The sequence below is a fragment of the Megascapheus bottae genome, chromosome 1 (assembly GCF_031878675.1).
Source record: "Megascapheus bottae isolate mThoBot1 chromosome 1, mThoBot2.hap1, whole genome shotgun sequence".
NCBI classification, from domain to species: Eukaryota; Metazoa; Chordata; class Mammalia; order Rodentia; family Geomyidae; genus Megascapheus; species Megascapheus bottae.
In genome coordinates this window covers 6,435,420-6,450,199 of record NC_143509.1, presented here as the reverse complement: position 1 = coordinate 6,450,199, position 14,780 = coordinate 6,435,420, and the positions used below count along the sequence as shown (strand labels likewise).

The 14,780-nt window shown below is 39.2% G+C and overlaps 1 pseudogene; it reads right to left on the bottom strand.

Moving 5' to 3' along the window:
• Positions 1-14,780, bottom strand: part of LOC150068181 (vomeronasal type-2 receptor 116-like) — a 32,298-nt pseudogene that overhangs the window by 7,499 nt on the left and 10,019 nt on the right.

Sequence of the window (14,780 nt, the reverse complement as noted above, 5' to 3'; positions counted from 1 at the left end):
TTCATCCCTGCACTATTCACAATAGCCAGGTGATGGAAGCAATCCAGATGCCCTACTGCAGATGAATGGATACAGAAAATGTGGTATATATAGACAATGGAATTGTACATAGCCAACAGACAATATAAAATAATGGTATTTGCAGGGAAGTGGATGGATCTAGAGCGAATCATGTTGAGTGAGACAAGTGAAGACCAAAGGAAGAAAAGGCACATGGTATCCTTAATATGTGGCTATTAGATCCAAACAGTACAAGAGTGAGGCATTGCATACCAAATGCTATGGACATGGTACTGGAAATATAAACACACCTACATAGACATAAAAATTATGACTCTATAGACATAATGTTTTATTACCTAGATTAATATGTACCTCTGATATACAAACCCTTAGCCTAATTCAGATTATGTTCTAAAAACTAAGTGCCATGGCTTATGCTTCTATATAGAATTAATTCTGAATGAGATTCAGAAATGTACCTAAGCTGAGAGAGAGCATGCTTTTTCTTCACGACTATGCGTGTGTAAACAAAAACCTTTTGTCCATGGATTAAACATGGATTAGATGTTTATGTCACATTGCATATTCTGTTTCCTTTACCTTAGGATTACTAGCTCCACCTGTGTGAAAAATGAATTGGATTTTGAGTTACTCAATTGATTTTATGTGTTTTTATGGCAGGCCAGGCTTAGTAATGAATGTTCAACTTAAGAGCAACTTTGAGAAATGGTCTTTATGAAAGATTCTATAGCCATTATGATCACACACCCAACATATTGAACACTGCTTCCTACACTATCAGCCAGAACAAGATCTCAATTATCAGGTGAGGAGATTTTATTCTTATTTATGTCACAAAGTAAAAGGTGCATCCAACTAGAAGGAAGTCATTGTGAGGAGGAAACTCCAACAGTGGATAAAGAGGAAATTGCAAGCAAGGCCACCACTATAACAGAGAGGGATCTCCACTCCTCTTTAACACAGTACTAGAATTCCTAGCCAGAGCAATAAGGCAAAAAGCAATCATAAAGCGGATCCAAGTAGGGAAAGAGGAAGTAAAACTATCCCTGTTCGCAGATGACATGATTCTGTATTTAAAGAATCCTACAGACTCAACTCCCAAGCTCCTCGAGCTGATTCAAAACTTTGGAAAGGTAGCAGGGTATAAAATTAGCTCTAAAAAATCAATTGCCTTCCTCTATGCCAACAGTGAGAGGAATGAGGCAACAATCAGTAAAGCAACTCCTTTCACAATAGCCTCAAGGAAAATACAGTGCCTAGGAATTATCTTAAGAATGTACAGAACCTATCTGATGAAACTTTAAACCCTGAAAAAGAAAATTAAAGCAGAACTGTGGAAATGGAAAAACGTCCCATGCTCATGGATTGGAAGGATCAACGTTGTGAAAATGACAATCTTGCCAAGGGCTATCTAGAAATTCAACACAATACCCATTTATATCCTAATGTCATTCTACAAAAAAATAGAAGAGGCAATCCAAAATTTCATATGGAATAATAAAAGACCCCATATAGCGAAAACACTTCTTAGCAGAAAGAACAGCGCTGGAGGAATTTCAATTCCAAACTTTAGACTCTATTACAGAGCTATAATCATCAAATTAGCTTGGTACTTGCCGGGGCCAGCCGGCAGCAAACCAGGGTTTGCAGATTGGGATTCCTGAAATACGGGGCAAGGACTAGGAAAAAATAGAAGTGAGACAGACACACCGGATCCGGGATGTCTGCAGCCCAGGTAAAGACTGCCCCGTTTATTCTCAACTCCAGGCTTATATCCCTTCTTGAAACCAGGGAACTTCCAGCTGTTACATTCATATGGTAAATCTCAGATAATTTAAACAGAATAAGGCCATAAAACAATAAGACAATAAAGCCATGGTCTGATGCAAATCAAGGTACAATTTGATTCTACTCTAGCTCCCAACAGGTACTGGCACAAGAACAGGCCTGAAGACCAATGGAATAGAACTGAGGACCCAGATATTAAACCACAGACCTATGGCCACCTAATCTTTCACAAGGGAGCCAAAAAATAGAATGGAAGAAAGACAGTCTCTTCAACAAGTTGTGCTGGCAGAACTGGTTAAGCACCTGCAGAAAACTAAAGTTCGATCCTTCTTTGTTACCCTGCACTAGAATTAACTCCAAATGGATCAAAGATCTGGAGGTAAAAGCTGACACACTGAAAACTTTACAAGAAGGAATAGGAGATAAACTAGGCCTCCTTGGCACAGGTCGAAACTTTCTTAATAAGGACCAAGAATCACAACAAATCAGAGAAAGGCTGGATAAGTGGGACTGCATTAAACTGAGGAGCTTTTGTATAGCAAAGGACATAGCTAGTAAATTAATCAGGAAGACTACAGAATGGGAGAAGAACTTCCCTAACCATACATCAGACAACGGCCTCATATCTAAAATATATCAACAGCTGAAAAAATTGAACCAATCAAAAACTAATCTCCAAAGAAACAACCATCCCATTAAAAGATGGGCCAAAGACTTAAAGAAAGTCTTCTCTAAAGAAGAAATAAAAATGGCCTATAGACACATGAAGAAATGCTCAACATTTCTGGTCATAAAAGAAATGCAAATCAAAATAACTCTGAGATTCCACCTCACTCCAGTTAGAATGGCCAGGATCAAGAAAACGAATAACAACAGATGCTGGAGGGAATGTGGCCAGGAGGGATCACTACTACACTGTTGGTGGGAGCGCAAACTCGTTCAACCGCTATGGAAAGCAGTATGGCAGTTCCTCAAAAAACTAAACATAGAGCTCCCCTATGACCCAGCAATTCCACTAGTAGGCATTTACCCAATCGTCCAGAAACAAGGACATACTAAATCCACTAGCACAACAATGTTCATTGCAGCTCTATTTACCATAGGAAAGATATGGACCGGGGAAGGTGTGGAAGATTGGGCAAAGACAATAGGGATGCTGCCTAGCTCTCTCTCACAAAAAGAGAAAACCAGGGAGTCCCATGAGCCAATTACCTTAAGCAATCCACAACAACAAACTCAAAAAGCAACAGAGGACTCAAACTGGAAAAGAAATCCAGATAAAGCCCACATCCAACATTCTCAAAGTGTTCGGAGCATGAGGTCCCCTCCCGAAAAGGTGCAGAAACCAGCATTGACTGGAGATTGACAGGCGGGCTACAACACCAAGGGAGGCGGAGCTGGCCCAAACCCACTGTCCAACAGGCACAGCTCCCAGCCCTCTGACTGGAGACTGACAGGCGAGGAAAGCTAAGACTCAGCACCCTACCAGGGGAGGCGGAGGTGTCCCAGCTCCCATCCACCCAACAGATTCCCCTCCCACGCCACTGGATCTGGAGAGTGGAGGGTGCTGAGTCACTGCCTTACAGCAGCATGTGGGGTGTGTGGGAAAATTGAAGCCAGCATCTGTCCCCCCTCAATTCTTGAGTGGGGCATCCTCCAGCTCGGAATCCTGAGCAAGACAACACCGAGGGGCCCCCCACAGTCACAGACTCTCTGACAAAGCAGTGACACACAGCAGGGATCTGAAGGGCCTACCAGCAGCCAAGCTCACATTCTGAGAATCAGAAATGCGCGGCTCTGCCCTTGGAGCCCATGTCCTCAGCTGGGCCCCGCCCCTGGGAACAGAGTGGTCTCCTGCTGGTCCTGCTGAGTGCTCCTGGAAACTCTCAAATCCCAGACCCTTGGCCGGGGGCCCCCCCTGGAAGCAGCACAGGTACACATCTGCCCAGCACGCTCAGACTGAAGCTTGCAGATCCATCCCAAGGCCCACTGTGAGGCCACTGGTTGGGCTGAGAGCTCGTCGTGCAGTAACACATAAGTTTTGTATAATACTTTCCAAAATTTGTACTCAAATATGCTACCTACTTACCAACTTAGGTCAGTTACCCTTACGCTATACATTTTCTTCATTACTATAAGAATCTTACACTCCTAAGTTAAGCCTCTTGTACCTCCCCTGACCTCTCTCATTCTATTTTTCTATCTCTGGTCCTCTTTTCGTCTTTCAACCCTAATAATGCATGGATCTACACTTGATGGCTGTGGAGCAATACTGTTTATCTAGGTGTTCAATTGTACTGTAGGCTCAGAGGGACTTAAATACAATAGAGTTTGGATTCAGAGGCTTATTGTTTTGGGTATAAATAGCTTATCAGTGGTTGTAGTAGACTGGTCTGTAACTGGACAAAAAGACAGAGTGATAACACCAACCAAATTTGTGAACATCTAGGATCTGCCAGCTACACAGGTCTAGGTTGGTTATATATGAAAACTATAATCATGATTAGTATTAATCTTGCACCCATTTTCAAATGGGCAGAACATGAAACTGAAGAAAGATGTCAAATCAAGGAATAATATCCCCCACCCAATATAAACAGACAATGGAAGAGTCACTGGCAAACCTAGAGGAGAGTCTTCCAAGTGCTGTACAAATGCAATTGATAAACATCATTAATGAAAAGTGTGAAAATATAAAGAAAGAGATAAGGGAGGAAGCCATATCTACACAAGAGGAAACCATAAACAAGGTGATAAGTGAAAAAGAAGAAGCTATAAAGGAGGCCATAATAAAGGTTTTTTCAAAGAAAAATGGATGAATTCATAGAATCCACAAATAAAAAGATGACTGAACTCCAACAAATGTCCCAGTAAAATAAAGCTACTGAGCTAAGGAGCAAAAGGAACCCATACATGATATAAAAGAAGACATGCAAGGCATCAAAAATGAGCAATTAGAAGCAAGGAAGATGAAAACTAAAGTAGATAGCTTTGATAGCAAGTTAGACAATGCAGAAGAGAGAATATCCGGGGCTGAAGATAATTTAGTTGTTATAGAGAAAGAACAAGGAATGAGTCAATCCAAATCTAAGAAATATGAGAGAGCGCTTCAGGAGGTCCAACATACAATTAGGAAGCCTAATTTAAGGCTAATTGGCATTGATGAGGGTCTGGAGAAAGAGGTCAATGGTACTGGAAATATACTTCAGGGAATCATCTCAGAGAACTTCCCAAATATCCATAAGGGCAGGCCCATCCAGATACAAGAAGCTTTTAGAACCCCAAACAGCCCAGACCAGAAAAGAACATCCCACCGCCACATTGTAATCCGAACTGGATCAATAGAAACCAAAGAAAGCATCCTAAAGGCAGCCACGGAAAAGGGTTCAGTAACCTATAAAGGCAAACCAATAAGAATAACCCCAGATTTCTCAGCAGAGACCATGCAAGCAAGAAGTGACTGGAAGCATATATGTCATGCCCTTAAGTCAAATAAATACCAACCAAGTATACTGTACCAAAAAGCTCTCATTCATAACGCAGGGAACAATAAAGCATTCCAATCCAGGGAAAAGCTGCAACAATATGTCGCAACAAAACCAACACTACAGAGAAATTTTCAAAGATTTTCTACACATTGAAAAGCAAAATAAATGCAATATAGGGAAAGAAATGGCACCAAAACTAATCTCCAAAATAATAACCATCCCATTAAAAAATGGGCCAAAGACTTAAAGAGAGTCTTGTCTGAAGAAGAAACAAAAATGGCCTATAGAAAGACAAATGAAGAAATGCTCAACATCACTGGTCATAAAAGAAATGCAAATCAAAACAACGTTAAGATTCCACCTCACTCCAGTTAGAATGGCCAGGATCAGGAAAACGAATAATAACAGATGCTGGAGGGGATGTGGCCAGGAGGGATCACTACTACACTGATGGTGGGAGTGCAAACTCATTCAAACACTATGGAAGGCAGTGTGGCAGTGCCTCAAAAGGCTAAACATAGAACTACCCTATGACCCACCAATTCCACCACTTGGCATTTACCCAACCATTCAGAAACAAGGGCATACTAAATCCACTAGCACAACAATGTTCATTGCAGCAATATTCACCATAGTAAAGATATGGAACCAACCTAGATGTCCCTCAGTTGATGAATGGATCAACAAGTTGTGGTATTTGTACACAATTGTATGCTGCTGTCAGAAAGAATGACATTGCCCCATTTGTTAGGAAATGGAAAGACTTAGAAAAAATCATATTAAGTGAAGTAAGCCAGACTCAAAGGAACTTAGGCTCAATGGTTTCCCTCATTACTCATAATCAGCAGAAACCTTTGGCTCTACTAGCAGAGATCTGCAATAGAACAAAATCTTGATACATAAGGCCATATGGTATGAGGCTAATTGAAAGGACCTCCAGGATATTGAAACAAAAGCCATATAACGAATGATTGTTTTCCTTAATATACTATGTTGCCTCTCATCTCCTTTGCTGTCCCTTGGTTATCTCATATTGTTATAGTATTCACTTCGTTATCTGATATATTGAATTTATTTGCATTTGGTTATTTGAAATGTGATAGGGAAGGGGGGAAAACCAAGACGGGTGGGGGGTGTGGGGGAAAAGGTAATGGGTACCAAGACATGTGAAAGGTTACCAATGTATGTGAATTAATGCACCTTCTATCTGGCAAATATCATGTAACCCTTTTACTAATTACAATAAAAAAGAAGAAAAAAAAGAAATGGCACCTAAACAGCATACCATCTAAGGACCAGAAGAACTGTCAAGACAAAGGCCCTAATGAAAGCTTTTAAAAATGGTAGAAACTAATAAATATCTCTCAATCCTAACTCTCAATATCAGTGGACTTAACTCTCCAATTAAACAACATAGGTTATCTAGTAGGATCAAAAAGCAAGAAACGAAGTTCTCCTGTCTTCAAGAGACACAACTTACCCCCAAAACGATCAACTTTTGAAAGTGAGAGGTTGGAATAAACTCTATCAAGCTAACAGCCCCCATAAACAGGCTGGAGTTGCCATCCTCTTATCAGATATAATAGACTTCAAACTAAAATTAGTAAGAGAAGACATAGAAGGTTACTACATACTACTAAGGGATCTTTCCTCCAGGAAGACAAAACGATCCTAAATACCTACACACTCAATCCCAGAGCTCCGAACTTCATCAAGCAAACTTTACTTACACTGAAACCATACATACCTCGAAACACATTGATTGTTGGTGACTTTAACAGAGCACTCTCACCTATGGATAGATCAACAAGGCAAAAACTCAACAGAGAAACCTTAGAACTGAACAACTATATAGACCAACTAAATCGAACAGACATCTGCAGAATATTCCACCCAGCAACAACAAAATGTACATTTTTCTCAGCAGCACATGGAATATTTTCCAAAACAGACCACATCTTAGGCCATAAAACAAACCTGGACAGATTCAGAAACACTGAAATTATTCCCTGCACGCTCTCAGACCACAAAGGCATCAAATTGGAACTGAACACACATCTCCACCAACGAAAACTCTGTAACTCATGGAGACCGAACAACACATTGTTGAATCACCAATGGGTCATCGAAGAGATCAGAACAGAAATCCAACAGTTTATGAAATTTAACAATAAGGAGTACACAAAATACAAACTCTTTTGGGACATGGCAAAGACAGTACTCAAAGGAAAATTTATAGCGCCGAGTGCCTACAACAACAAGTTGAAAAAATTGCAAACCAACAAGTTAATGTCTCACCTTAAGCTCCTGGAAAAAGAGCAACAAACCAACACTACTCCCAGTAGAAGAAAGCAAATTAATAAAATCAAATCAGAATTAAATGATTTGGAATCCAAGAGAACTATAGAAAGAATCAACAAAACAAGGAGTTGGTTCTTTGAAACAATTAACAAAATTGACAGACCCTTAGCAAATCTTACCAAAAAAAGAAGAGAGCATATCGAAATAAACAAAATCACAGACGAAAATGGTAATATCACGACAGAAATTATCAAGATCCAGAATATCATGAGGGAATACTTCTCAAACCTTTACGCCAACAAATTTGAAAATCTAGAAGAAATCGATGAATTCCTAGCCGATATTAACCTACCCACACTGAACCAAGAAGAACTAATCCAACTCAACAGGCCTATTTCAAGCACTGAAATAGAAATGGAAATTAGAGACTTTCGACCTAAGAAAAGCCCAGGGCCAGATGGATTCTCAGCTGCATTCAATAAGGTCTTCAAAGCAGACCTCACACCAATACTCCTCAGGCTCTTCAACGAAATTGAAGATGAAGGTTCTTTACCAAATTCTTTCCATGAAGCCAGTATAAACCTCATCCCCAAACCAGACAGAGATTCATCAAAGAAAGAGAACTATGGACCTATTTCCTTGATGAACATCGACGCAAAACTTCTCAACAAAATACTGGCCAATCGTCTACAACAACACATCAAAAAAATTATACACTATGATCAAACTGGATTCATCACGGGGAGGCAAAGCTGGTTCAACATACGCAAATCAATTAATATAATTCAACACATCAACAGTAGCAAGGACAATAATCACATGATTGTCTCAATAGATGCAGAAAAGGCATTGGACAAGATCCAACACCCCTTTATGTTAAAAGCTCTGGAGAAACTAGGAATCCATGGAACATTCCTCAATATAATAACGACTGTGTATGAAAAACCCACGGCTCGTATGACACTTAATGGTGAAAATCTAAAGCCATTCCCGCTAAAATCAGGAATGAGACAAGGATGTCCACTCTCTGCACTCCTCTTTAACATAGTATTAGAATTCCTAGCCAGTGTAATAACACAAGAAGCAAGCATAAAGGAAATTCAAGTAGGGAAAGAGGAAGTCAAACTATCCCTAATTGCAGATGACAGGATTCTGTATTTAAAGAATCCTATATATTCTACTCCCAAGCTCCTTGAGCTGATTCAAAACTTTGGAAGAGTAGCAGGCTATAACATCAACCCTCAAAAATCAACTGCCTTCCTTTCCGCCAATAGTGAGAGGAACGGGGCACTAATCAGGAAAGCAACTCCTTTCACAATAGCCTCAAAGAAAATAAAGTACCTAGGAATTAGCTTAACTAAGAATGTAAAGGACCTTTTTGATGAAAATTTTAAAACCCTAAAAAAGGAAATTAAAGCAGAAATAAGGAAATGGAAAAACCTGCCATGCTCCTAGATTGGAAGAATCAACATTGTGAAAATGACAATCTTGCCAAGGGCTATCTACAAATTCAATGCAATACCCATCAATATCCCAATCGCATTCTTTAAAGAAATAGAAGAAGCAATTCAAAATTTCATATGGAATAATAAAAGACTCTATATAGCAAAAACACTACTTAGCAGAAAGAACAGCACTGGAGGAATTTCAATTCCAAACTTTAGACTCTATTACAGAGCTATAATTCTCAAAACAGCTTGGTACTGGCACAAGAACAGGCCTGAAGAACAATGGAATAGAACTGAGGACCCAGGTATTAAACCACAGACCTATGGCCACCTAATCTTTGACAAGGGAGCCAAAAAAATAGAATGGAAGAAAGACAGCCTCTTCAACAAGTTGTGCTGGCAGAACTGGTTAAGCATCTGCAGAAAACGAAAGTTGGATCCTTCTTTGTCACCTTGCACTAGAATTAACTCCAAATGGATCAAAGACCTGGAGGTAAAAGCTGACACACTGAAAACTTTACATGAAGGATTAGGAGATACACTAGGCCTCCTTGGCACAGGTTGAAACTTTCTTAATAAGGACCAAGAATCACAACAAAACAGAGATTGGCTGGATAAGTGGGACTGCACTAAACTGCGGAGCTTTTGTATGGCAAAGGACATAGCCAGTAAATTAAATAGGAAGCCTACAGAGTGGGAAAAGATCTTCACCAACCAAACAATGGACAAAGGCCTCATATCTAAAATATATCAACAACTCAAAAAATTGAATCACTCCAAAACTAATCTCCAAAGTAACAACCATCCCATTAAAAAATGGGCCAAAGACTTAAAGAGAGTCTTGTCTGAAGAAGAAACAAAAATGGCCTATAGACACATGATGAAATGCTCAACATCTCTGGTCATAATAGAAATGAAAATCAAAACAACTCTAAGATTCCACCTCACTCCAGTTAGAATGGCCAGGATCAGGAAAACGCATAATAACAGATGCTGGAGGGGATGTGGCCAGGAGGGATCACTACTACATTGTTGGTGGGAGTGCAAACTTGTTCAACCACTATGGAAAGCAGTGTGGCAGTGCCTTAAAAGGCTAAACATACAACTCCCCTATGACCCAGCAATTCCACTACTTGGCATTTACCCAACCATTCAGAAACAAGGGCATACTAAATCCACTAGCACAACAATGTTCATTGCAGCACTATTCACCATAGCAAAGATATGGAACCAACCTAGATGCCCCTCAGTTGATGAATGGATCAACAAGTTGTGGTATATGTACATAATGGAATTCTATGCTGCTGTCAGAAAGAATGACATCGCCCTATTTGTTAGGAAATGGAAAGACTTAGAAAAAATCATATTTAGTGAAGTAAGCCATACTCAAAGGATCTTAGGCTCAATGGTTTCCCTCATTTGTCATAATCAGTAGAAACCTGGGGCTCTACTAGCAGAGATCTGCAATAGAGCAAAATCCTGATACATAAGTCCATATAGTATGAAGCTAAGTGAAAGGACCTCCAAGATATGGAAACAAAAGCCATATAACAAACGATTGTTGTCCTTAATGTAGTATGTTGTCTCTCATGTCCTTTGCTGTCACTTGGTCATCTCATATTGTTACAGTATTTCACTTTGTTATCTGATATATTGAATTTATTTGCATTTGGTTATTTGAAATGTGATAGGGAAGGGCGGAAAACCAAGACGGGTGGGGGTCGGGGGGTAGGGTAATGGGTACCAAGACATGTGAAAGTGTATCAATGTATGTGAATTAATGCACCTTCTATCTGGCAAATACCATGTAACCCTTTTACTAATTACAATAAAAAATTTTAAAAAAAGAAAATTAAAGCAGAATTTAGGAAATGGAAAAACCTCCCATGCTCCAGGATTAGAAGAATCAACATTGTGAAAATGACAATCTTGCCAAGGGCTATCTACAGATTCAACACAATACCATTCACCATCCCAATGGCATTCTTTAAAGAAATTGAAGAGGCAATTCAAAATTTCATATGGAATAATAAAAGACCCTATATAGCAAAAACACTTCTTAGCAGAAAGAACAGCGCTGGAGAAATTTCAATTCCAAACTTTAGACTCTATTACAGGGCTATGATTATCAAAACAGCTTGGTACTGGCACAAGAAAAGGCCTGAAGACCAATAGAATAGAACTGAGGACCAGATGTTAAACCACAGACCTATGGCCACCTAATCTTTGACAAGGTAGCCAAAAAATAGAATGGAAGAAAGACAGCCTCTTCAACAAATTGTGCTGGCAGAACTGGTTGAGAACCTGCAGAAAACGAAAGTTGGATCCTTCTTTGTTACCCTGCACTAGAATTAACTCCAAATGGATCAAAGACCTAGAGGTAAAAGCTGACACACTGAAAACTTTACAAGAAGAGATAAACTAGGTCCCTTGGCACAAGTCGAAACTTTCTTAATAAGGACCAAGAATCACAACAAATCAGAGAAAGGCTGGATAAGTGGGACTGCATTAAACTGCGGAGCTTTTGGATGGCAAAGGACAGAGCTAGTAAACTAATCAGGAAGCCTACAGAGTTGGAGAAGATCTTCTCCAACCAAACAACGGACAAAGACCTCAGATCTAAAATATATCAACAGCTCAAAAAATTGAATCACTCCAAAACTAATCTCCAAAGTAACAACCATCCCATTAAAAATGGGCCAAAGAGTTAAAGAGAGTCTTCTCTGAAGAAGAAACAAAAATGGCCTATAGACACATGACGAAATGCTCAACATCTCTGGTCATAAAAGAAATGCAAATCAAAACAACTCTAAGATTCCACCTCACTCCAGTTAGAATGGCCAGGATCAGGAAAACAAATAACAACAGATGCTGGAGGGGATGTGGCCAGGAAGGATCACTACTACACTGTTGGTGGGAGTGCAAACTCGTTCAACCACTATGGAAAGCAGTATGGCAGTGTCTCAAAAGGCTAAACATAGAGTTCCTCTATTACCCATTAATTCCACTACTTGGCATTTACCCAACCATCCAGAAACTAGGGCATACTAAATCCACTAGCATAACAATGTTCATTGCGGCATTATTCACCATAGCAAAGATATGGAAGCAACCTAGATGCCCCTCAGTTGATGAGTGGATCAACAAGTTCTGGTATTCGTACACAATGGAATTCTATACTGCTGTCAGAAAAAAAGACGTTGCCCCATTTGTTAGGAAATGGAAAGAATTAGAAAACATCATATTAAGCGAAGTAAGACTCAATGGTTTCCCTCATTCATCATAACCAGTAGAAACCTTAGGCTCTACTAGCAGAGATCTGCAATAGAGCAAAACCTTAATACATAAGGCCATATATTATGAAGCTAAAGGAAAGGACCTCCAGGATATTGAAACAAAAGCCATATAACGAATGATTTTTGTCCTTGATGTACTATGTTATCTCTCATCTCTTTTGCTGTCCCTTGGTTATCTCATATTGTTACAGTATCTCATTTTGTTATCTGATATATTGGATATATTTGTATTTGGTTATTTGAAATTGGATAGGGAAGGGGGAACACCACGACGGGGCGGCTGGGGCGAGTGCAATAGGGACCAAGACATGTGAAATATTATCAATGTATGTGAATTAATGCACCCTCTATCTGGCAAATATCATGTAACTCTTTTATTAACTACAATAAAAATTATTTTAAGAAAATATGGAACCAACCTAGATGTCCCTCAGTTGATGAATGGATCAACAAGATGTGGTATTTATGTACAATGGAATTCTATGCTGCTGTCAGAAAAAATGACATCGCCCCATTTGTTAGGAAATGGAAAGACTTAGAAAAAATCATATTAAGTGAAGTAAGCCGGACTCAAAGGAACATAGGCTCAATGGTTTCCCTCATTGCTCATAATCAGTAGAAACCTTGGTCTCTCCTAGCAGAGATTTGCAATTGAGCAAAACCTTGATACCAAAGGCCATATAGTATGACGCTAAATGAAAGATCTCTAGGATATAGTAACATAAGCCATATAATGAATTATTGTTGTCCTTAAGGTACTATGTTATCTCTCATCTGTTTTGCTGTCCTTTGGTTATCTCATATTGTTACAGTATCTCACTTTGTTACCTGATATATCGGATGTATTTGTATTTGGTTATTTAAAATTGGATAGGGAAGAGGGGAAAGCAAGATGAAGGGTGGGGGTGTGGGGGAGGGAAATGGGGGCCAAGGCAGGTGGAAGGGTATCAATGTACGTGAGTCAATGCACATTCTATTGGCAAATATCATGTAACCCTTCTATTAATTACAATAAACATATATGAAAAAAATTTAAAAAATCTCTTCAGATGTTAAAAAAAGAAACAAAAGCCATATTATGAGTGGTTGTTGTCCTTAATGTGCTATGTTACCTTTCATCTCTTTTGCTGTCCCTTGATTATCTCACATTGTTCCAGTATCGCACTTTGTTATCTGATATATTGGTTATATTTGTATTTGGTTATTTGAAATTGGATAGGGAAGGGGGGAAACAAGATGAGGGGTGGGGTTGAGAGGGAGGAAAATGGGGACCAAGACATAAGAAAGGGTATCAATGTATGTTAATTAATGTACTTTCTATCTGGCAAATGTAATGTAACCCTTCTATTAATTACAATAAAAATATATGAAAAAACTCAAAAACAAAAAAGTTCATTAACAGCAACAATCACTCAAAATAATGTTTTTGTTTCCATATCATGGCGGTTGCTTCATTTAGTCTCATCCTATACGACCTTATGTACCTAGCTTTTCATATTGTAATCCTCTGCTTGGAGAGTCCTAGATGTGTACTAATTATTACAAATGAAGGAATCCATTGAGCCTCTCTTCCTTTGGGTCTGCCTTACTTTACCTAATATGATTGATTTTTTGCAAGTCTTTCCATTTTCTTACAAATGGGGTGGTCATTCTTTTTGATGGCAGCATAGAATTCCATTGTGTATGAGTACCATATCTTCTTGATCCAATCATCTACTGAGGGGCATCTGGGTTGCTTCCATATCTGACTGTGGTAAATAATACTTCAATAAACATCATTGTGCTAGTGGCTTTAGTATGTCCTTGTTTCGGTCAGTGCCAAGGAGTGGGATTGCTGGGTCAAAGGTGAGCTCTATGTTTAGTCTTTTAAGGAATCACCATAATGCTTTGCAGAGTGATTGAATGAGTTTACACTCCCACCAACAGTGTAGTAGTAATTCCTTCTGGCCACATCCCCACTGGCATCTGTTGTTAGATTTCTTGATCATGGCCATTCTAACTGGAGTGAGGTGCAATCTCAAAGTTGTTTTGATTTGCATCAAATGTAATGTATACATATTATGTATAATTGTACATCCCTTATATGGCCAGAGAAGAAACAACCATTCCATTAAAAGATGGGCCAAAGACTTAAGGAGAGACTTCTCTGAAGAGGAAATAAGAATGGCCTACAGACACATGAATAAATGCTCCACATCTCTGGTTAAGTTTTTACAGTCATTTTTCTTTCCTTTTTTAAAAAAATAGCCCTTTATTAGTGAGACTTTGTGTTACAGACCAAGAGCCAAGAGTATGCATGTGTGCAAGTAAAGCAGAAGTCATCTAGGGCAGTTAAAGTCTCCCAAAAGGGTTGTTCATAACACTGAGCTTTTTTTCTCTCAGCTAGCACTGTGCCACTTGAGGCATAGCTCCACTGGCAGCTTTTAGATGGTTAA